Raw genomic sequence first — 8,667 nt, forward strand, 5'->3', positions numbered from 1 at the left:
GCGTCACAGCAAGTATGACGTCAATTGCATCAAATAATATTGATTTCTTTGAAAGAAGGGTAAATACATTTGTGTGAAGAGCCTTTCTATAAGGTCACAAGACTGCTTTAAATGCATTAAAAAGAGAAAGTGTCCAGTACAGGACAAGTGCTGCGACGACAATTCAATCGCCCTTGTGTTTGTGTTTATGTATTTAATTACGGTTTATGTATTTGCAAAAGAACAGATATTAGAAAAACACAGCAACATGTATCTGCTAAATCAAATAAAAACCTCTAACCTCTTTAGCCATAGTAATCAATCTCCCACAGAGACAGATAAATGTTCAGCAACACACATTTATCCTTCTGTTCAGTGAAAGACTTGCTTACTGTGAGCTACTGTGAAGCCCTCAGGTCTAACTGTAATCATTTCACTGTCACTTTGGCAGAGTGTTAGTGTCACAGTGACTTCTGTGAGGGATCCCCCTGTTTGTCATCTTGCTCATTCATATTTTAAGTGGATAAGAGGAACCTTTTTTTCCAGAGAGTTCTAAAATGTGAATGGCCGCACCAGGTGGCCAATTGGTCAGAGTTAAAGCAAGTTCATTACAAGGAGAATAACTGTAACTATATAGTTTTACTAATCATTCCCATTTTATTAACTAATAGGGAAGTCCATACAACTATAATGATAAAGACAGAGGAAAATATAACTGAAAATATTTTCAGAATGATATTTTCCAGGTGAACAATAAAAATATTTACAGCCAATTGATTTAAAGACCTCAAGCATTTAAAGTGGCAGACAACAAAACTGCAGCATACGCTTGTAATAAACAGAATCTGTCAGTTGATGTGGGCATTAGTATAATTGCATAGTGCATATAATTATAGTTATTATTGTTGGTGTAAATAGACCTTTAGACTTTTATTTTTGGTAATAAATGATACATTAAATTGAGTGTTAAATACAGACTGAATGTATATTTATTTAAAATGTAATTTTAAACAAGATTATTTTTTAGTTTAGTGATATTAATGAGTAATTGTTTCAACTAAATGATGATTAGTTGCAGAATTTAATTTATTTATATATATATATATATATATATATAATTTTTTTTTTTTTTTTTTTTTTTACTGGTTTGTTTTGATTATAATAAATAATAAATTATGATTTATTCACACCTATGTTAATTATACATACATTTTAGTGATTGGAAACGATTATATAAGATATAACTATATTCCCGTATATTCAAAAAAATAAACGTTTTTGTTTAAATAAGACATGTACTATTTAAGTAATACATGTAAATATGCATAAATATATTTAACATATAAACCTGACATATGTTTCTTGAATATATACATGCATAATAAATATACACAATACAAACGCAAATATAATGTACACAAATCAATCAATCAATCAATCAATCATTGGTAAGCACTAATAAATTATTTAATGAATGAGAATGAATTCAACTGATCAAAAACCATTTCTCTAATTGCAGAAAACAAGCATATCGCTATATAACATTTTTGTCCTTATTTGTATTTGTGAATTAAAATACACCCTCTCTCTCTCTCTCTCTCTCTCTCTCTCTCTCTCTCTCTCTCTCTCTCTCTCTCTCTCTCTCTCTCTCTCTCTCTCTCTCTCTCTCTCTCTCTCTCTCTCTCTCTGTGTTACTGCCAGTTCATAGAGAGAGCCATCTGCTGATGTGCTTCTCTGTGGCAGGAGCTAGATGCCCTCAGTGACAGATTAGACGCCAGTGACCTGCAGTGACTGGCTCTAGTCAGACATACAGGAGGAAGCAGCACTGGCATGCTGGGTCCTCCGCTGTGACACACTGGCACCCTACCACCCCGCAACTCAGTGAGCCCACCGCAGCTCACAGCTTATCTCCACCGTGCCACAGCATACAAAGACACTTGCACAGCCGAAAAAAAATGCAACCAAGTACAAATGCCACATGAAAGCAAGATGTACTGTAGGGAAACATTCTATCCTGATTCTAACATTCTGTCCTCTGATATTATGAATTAAAATCATTGCTGTGGTTTTCCAAAAGAAATTTTCATGAACAGAAATGTAGCTCCCTGGTACAGTTAAACTGTCAAGATGAAGTCAAATTTTTACTTTAATAAAACATTTCACTTTCACTTTCAGATATGACTCGTCCTCTCCACAATGCAGATGCAGATGATTTCAGTCTAAGATCCCCTGTCTTGGTTTTTGTAGAGTCTTATTTTTAAGTGTTTTTTCCCCCATTGTTTCTATGTTCCCTTGTTCCTTTGCCCACCTTGTTAGTTACCTTAGTGATTGATTAGCTCCTCCCCCTTGTTACCACATTATCCTGTCAAATTTAAAATCCATTCAGTTACTACTCAAGGAGTGTGACACCGCTTTCCTTGCTGAAAAGGCGGATATGATGTGGATCGCTCTGTGTTGCATTTAGGCCGCGTATATCACCACCGTCGGTTGGAGAGGCAGCAATTATTACTCCTGAGGTGGTGATACCCCTTTCGGGGTAGTGCCATATGTCTCCCGAAGTGATAGCAGCAACACATGCTTCAGAACAGAGTCTGTAATGTTGTGATCAAGGAGACTGGTACTGAACTCTCTCTGTGCTCTGATGATACCACTGTGGAACCTTCAGAGGTGGTGTTCATTCCCCATTCCTCGACCTGTCCTGTCTTGGCTATGGAGACCATCTGCAAATCCTCAGTCTAGCCATTCATAGCTATGGAGGCCATTTGTGAACTCCCTGTTTGCCCTGTCACAGCTATGGAGGCTTTCTCTAAACTCTTGCCTTGTCCCGAATTGGCCATGGAGGTCATTTATGAACTTTTGTCCGGCTCTGAACTGACCGAGGAGGCCATCAGTGAACTTTCTCTGTTCTGAACCTGCTCTCTGTTCTCATGGTGGCTGATTGTGAACTCTCTGGGGGTGTTTTTTGGTCTCAACTAATTTGTCTGATTTCAAACTGTCTGTTTTGTTTGTCTCTATCAATGACTCTAAACTAAAGCTGTCTGTCCGTCAAAAATGCTTCTGTTGAGTCTGAACTTGATGTGTTGGTCCTAATTTAGTCTGTTTTTGAACAATCCATTTGTCAAGTTTCTGTTAATAGGTCTGAGTGTGTATTTTCTTTCTGTCCAGCTTCAGTCACTGAAATGTTTACCAATCTCGCCTCAGTTAATACAACTAGATTTGAGCTATCAGTCTACCCCATCTTAATCCAAGGATCTGTTTGTGAACTACTTGCCGGTCCAGTTTCCCTCAATAAGTCTAATTTTAAACTCTCTGTCTGTCCAGTTACAATCAGTGGACCAGATTATGAGTCAAACAATAAACTTTCTTCCAATCCAGTGTCAGTCGATGCACCCAACTGATTAAATGATTCTGAAATGTCTTTGCATTCAAAACTAACAAACCTGTGGTTGCATGGTCTGCTTGTCAATGAGCTAGACTATTGTTGTTTGCCCGCTCAGTTGTTAACAGGGAAACTGTTACTTAACTTGTGTTCCCTGAGCCAGTCCTTGAAAATGAATATGCTCTCTCTGTTTTCCTGTCTCAGTTTTTCCTAGATCCTGATCAGTCTGTTCCGTCATGGTGCTTATCTGTTTTGCCCTGCTGGGTTTCTGCACAGTCTTCTCCACACTGGTGGGTTTCTTCTCAACTGTGGAGGTCTTCTGTTCTACAGTATACAGTATTATTTGCCATAACAATAAAAAATGCTAAATCTAACAAAAACATAATAGTTTCCACCCTGTTTCTCTAAATTCACTTGTAGAATTTAAAATGACTGTTTTTAGTATTTTATTTTCAGAATATTTAGGGTGTATCCCATCTTTTCACCATCGAGTCACAATCCAGCAATTGCATATAGATTGATAATTAGAGAATCATCTCATGCCCTATACTTATTTCTCATTCAATATCTTGTGTCGCTCAAAAATACATTATATCACGGTGTAATGAGTGTCATGTTTATGTTATATTATATATATATATATATATATATATATATATATATATATATATATATATATATATAATATTTATCCACATTTATAAAAACCAAAAGGCTGCTGTCTGCCCGCATTTGAACATTCACGCTTGTGTCTTTAGTGCCCTTTTTTGCCCTTTTCCAGGCCATTTCCAAAGCAGACTCCCAGAGCGCAGCACTCTTGTAAAAGATTTCTGTCATCGAATGCCTTTCCTGTGCATCAGAGCACAACCTCTTCAGAGATTTCCCAATGAGCAGTCAAAAGTGCTCCTAAATGGCTCTATTATGTCTGACCTCAGGTTCTTCCGTTGAAAAGGTTTGAATCGTTTCGAGTCAAACTGGGTCAGCACACCATTTCTCTTCAGCAGCTTTTCTTTTATAGTACCTAAATGTTGTGTGTGAGAATGCGCTCTAGGCTCTGGGATATGAAAAAGTTCAATTACATTAATCGCACAAACACTGATTAAAATACATCTGTGAAGAATTCAGGGGGTGGGAATAGGAAAATGATTAGAAGATCATTGTGATGCTAATTTGTTCCTCAGAGGGATTTTTCTACTTAATCTTATTTGTGAAATATTAGCTAAATTGAAAGCACTATAGTTCAGTCACTGCGGGCTTTTTATTTTTATACTTAACCATAGTTTTATGAATATTAATAAATATTATTTTTATTCTGTTGTTTTTACTTTTGATAAAGTTTACTTTTTTGTTTTTTACCAAGAAGAAAATACTTGAAGCAAAATCTATAGAAATAGTGCAATTCTAAGCCTACTCAAATATTGTTTTCAGGATTTAGAGTAAACATGTAGGTGTTTTTATTTGTGCTTTTTATTACATTACTTAGTTGTAATTGTATTTTAAATATTCATACCCTAATTTTGTACATGCAGGAACCTAATTTGGCACTCAGAGGTGCTTCAGTTTTTTTTCAGCCATTGTGAATTATACATTAGTGAAATTTCCTGTTCTCAAAAGTGCACAGAGAACTAATATTAAATAATGCTGAAATGACAAAACTGTTCTCATTCAATCTACTGATGCATGAAGTTTTACATGATAAAGAAGAAAAGATCAATGTTAACATTTTCTTCAAAGCAAGAACATAATCATTCTCAGATTTGTCTCTCACTCTTTCTTCTCAAAAATAAGTATTTTGAGAGAATTATGTGTTCTATTCAACAAAAGAGCATGGTAAATATCTGTAGTATTTATTTTGTCATAAATAAAAACATAAAAGAAGATTGCATAAAGGGGCAAAGATCACTTATGGTGGTTTAGATTAATCACCTTATGAATGGTTTATGTAGCTTTATGGTGGTTTAGATGTATGGTATATATGTAGCTTTTAAAAGTATTTTCTTCTGTGCAGACATTATACTTCAGATTGTTATGACTATGTATATATGTATGGAGCGAAAGATGTAGCTAGGAAACAATGTTCATATTTGGTCAGTTTGCTATTTCAAAGGGAGAAGATGAGAGTGTTTGAGGAGTAAACAATGATCTCTGAAATAGGGAGCCAAAGAATGCCAGTGTAAACATGAAGTCTAAGTTTGTTCAGTCTTAGAATTTGCATAGCTTGATCATATGAGGTGAGGCAGAGGCTAAGTAGGTTACTGGTTAGTGGAAGGTGTTTGGTAATTTGTCGTAGGTTCTTGTTTGTTAGCTTTTAACAACATTTGGGTTTTTTAAGAGGGAATGAGCATATATAATGTATAGTCAGCAGGCGGGAAGGAAGCTGATAGAAGAATGGTGAGCTTAGATTGATTCCAGCTGATAAGGTGTGCAGAAGTAAGCTTGGGCATTGTGATCAAGTACGGCTTTTGAGAAGCATTTGTGAGATTTTGGTCAACAATTGACTGGAGTAGAATGAATGTTGATTCTGAACATTGTTCGCTCCATACATATAAAGATTTCTCTGCATAGTAAGAGTAGATTTTGTTTTGTTTGCAAAATATTTCATGGCCCCAAAGGATGGCTGCCATCATAACGGAGTATGTTTCATAATTCTGGTGGAGAAAAACGTTAGACTGCTTGCTGGGAGAACTGAACTTCTGAGGTTGTTCAAAGGAAAATCGGGGAAGGAATGCCACCATGATGGCTGTCAAAGCCTATTAAGGGTGCTGCATCGGTATAGTTGGAAGGCATTGGGGTGTAGTTGTTAGAAATATAGAAGATGCTGTTCTGGGATGGGAGGAATTATTGCCAAGGGGCGTGTGGAAAATCTTGATTGCTGTGGTGCAATGGAGGTGTAATGTTAGGAAGTTGTCCATAATGGCACGGATGTCAGGGAGTATAGTATTTAGTATAGTTGTTGGTGAGGATCCAGCATAGTTCTTTAGAATGAGAGCTTAAATCTTAGGGCTGATTGTGTGACCGAACGTAAGGTGTTGTGAGTGGAGGTATAAGTTTATTGATGGAGAAAAGGAGGGATGGAACTAGAGAGGGGAGGATTGAGGGGGATGGAGGGAGGTGGGAGGGGATAGAGGGAGGGGATGGAGGGAAGGATGGGGAGGAGTAAGGGGTGGAGGGATGGATGGATAGACTAATTTGAACTGAAATTGGAAGTTGAATACCATACTGACTCGTGTTAGTAGGGCCGTTTGGGTGTGCTGAATGAGGCATGTTGCTGTGAGCCCCATGTTGCTTTAAACGTCTGAAGGAAGGGTAGACTGGATGTTGTATCTTTACCGATTGCTGCAGTGCCTTGATTCAAGCAACATGTGAATTGATCCTCCTACATGTTACACAAAATAGCACGGAAGAACATTACTTTAACACTACTTTATTGTAATTGCGGTAAAGCAGTAATATGGACAGGGGCAAACTGGAACTTCTTTCAGACAAATATTTTATATTTCTTTAGTGACAGCCAAGGGACAATTTTATACATTGGTGAATCTATGGCTCATTTGGATGCATTTGTATAATATTATTTACACGTTTTCTTACCATTCTGCATACATGCTCACTAAGATGTTTTCCATACCAATCTAATTGTTATGATTTCACACAAAGTCATCACCTGATAAAATAGCTAAATTTTCTCACAAGATCAGGTTGATGGCATCACGCACGTGAACGCTCAGCAACCAACTAAAATCTGAAATGTAAAATATATACAGCAAATAAAGGTGTTTAGTCAACCATGACCAGAAATGACCGTGAAATGCTCCGCCGTGTGATTAAAGAAGAGAGACAGCGTCTGATGAATGTCCAGGCGGGGGAAGAAATTGAAGCAGCGGAGATGAAGGTGCACATCAACCCCTGTGCAACAGTCTGATAATTTAAAATCTGTGAATGCGTACTCCAGCCCAAACCCATGATTTATTCATACAGACACCAAGCGGGGAGCAGGAAATGGTAATGGTAGGAGCTGACTGTTGAGCGGCTCTCAAGGACGCTGTTGTCTAGCGCAGATCCAGAGACGAGGCTTCTACAGGCCCTCTCTGTATGCGTGATCTTGCTGTCGGCCGCTCATTAATTCACACGCAGCTCTTCCTTCACGCGCCACGTTCACACTACAAATGGCCGTCTGGCCCTCAGGGACCCCGGCAGAAACACTGTGGCTTTTGAAGAGTTCTTTTGGCTCACTTTGTGTCCTCAAAGGTGGGGTAGATTAAACAGACTTCTGAATGCAGAAAAGCGGGGGGGAAGAACCTCTCCAAGGTCCTCTATCGTTCGCACACAGGCTCAATCTGTGTGACTTGCTGCCTGTCAGATGGGTTTGATTTGTCAGGATAATGGATCCATGCCATGCTCTCAGCGTAGCTCGACTGTTGTTTGCATGCTGGCACGTGCTCTGGAGTAGAGAAAAGCAGGAAAACAATGAAACAACCTGATGCTGATGCTGTTCTCAATCAAAAGGATTTCTCTTTTGCAGACAATATCTTCTTTCTGTGGTTGTGAAGATGAGAAATGTATGTCTTTGCTCATGGGAGACCCCCTTAACAAAGCATTGTTATGTAAAATGCTTTTGATAATATGTCAGATAATTTGATAATGTGACAGATGCGTGATACTGAAGCAAGTGAAGTCTCTGCAGACATATTATTAGTTGATGAACCACCAGTGTGCTCTGCATATAAAGGTATTTTTATCTTTTGTCTTAAAATACAAATTCTGCCCATGTATTTTCAAGAAAACAAATTAACTGTTAATATAACTAAAAGGATACCATACTATTGTTTGATTTCTCTCTAATGAAATTATAAAATAAAACATAAATTTTATTCATTAATGTTTGTTTTATCTAAATCCTAGATAGTTTGGTCCAAAGCTTTTGTTTTTAATATTTTCTTTCTTGTTCCACGAGGAAAGAAGCTCATATAGGATTGGAATAGCATGCTGTATGGATCCCTAGGCATGTGTTTTAAATACTGTTTGTGTGCTTTCTCAGCCTCTGCCTTCATAAAACACAAAGTTTTGTTTCTTCATGCTGAAAAAAAAGTGTGTAGGACTGCTGAGACTCTGGCCAAGTGACGAAGTCACTGAGCAGATTACATTTGAGGATGTGGGGTGTTTTTCCAGACTTCAAACAGCAGAGGTGGTAAGTGTTGGATGGATTTTAATTCCTCCCTGGGTGTTTCTGCATTAAACAACAGAGCCTGCATCCCGATGTACATACTATCCATCCTAAATTCTATGTGATATTAGTAATATTCAATACC

Source organism: Puntigrus tetrazona, chromosome 24 (assembly GCF_018831695.1).
Source record: "Puntigrus tetrazona isolate hp1 chromosome 24, ASM1883169v1, whole genome shotgun sequence".
NCBI classification, from domain to species: Eukaryota; Metazoa; Chordata; class Actinopteri; order Cypriniformes; family Cyprinidae; genus Puntigrus; species Puntigrus tetrazona.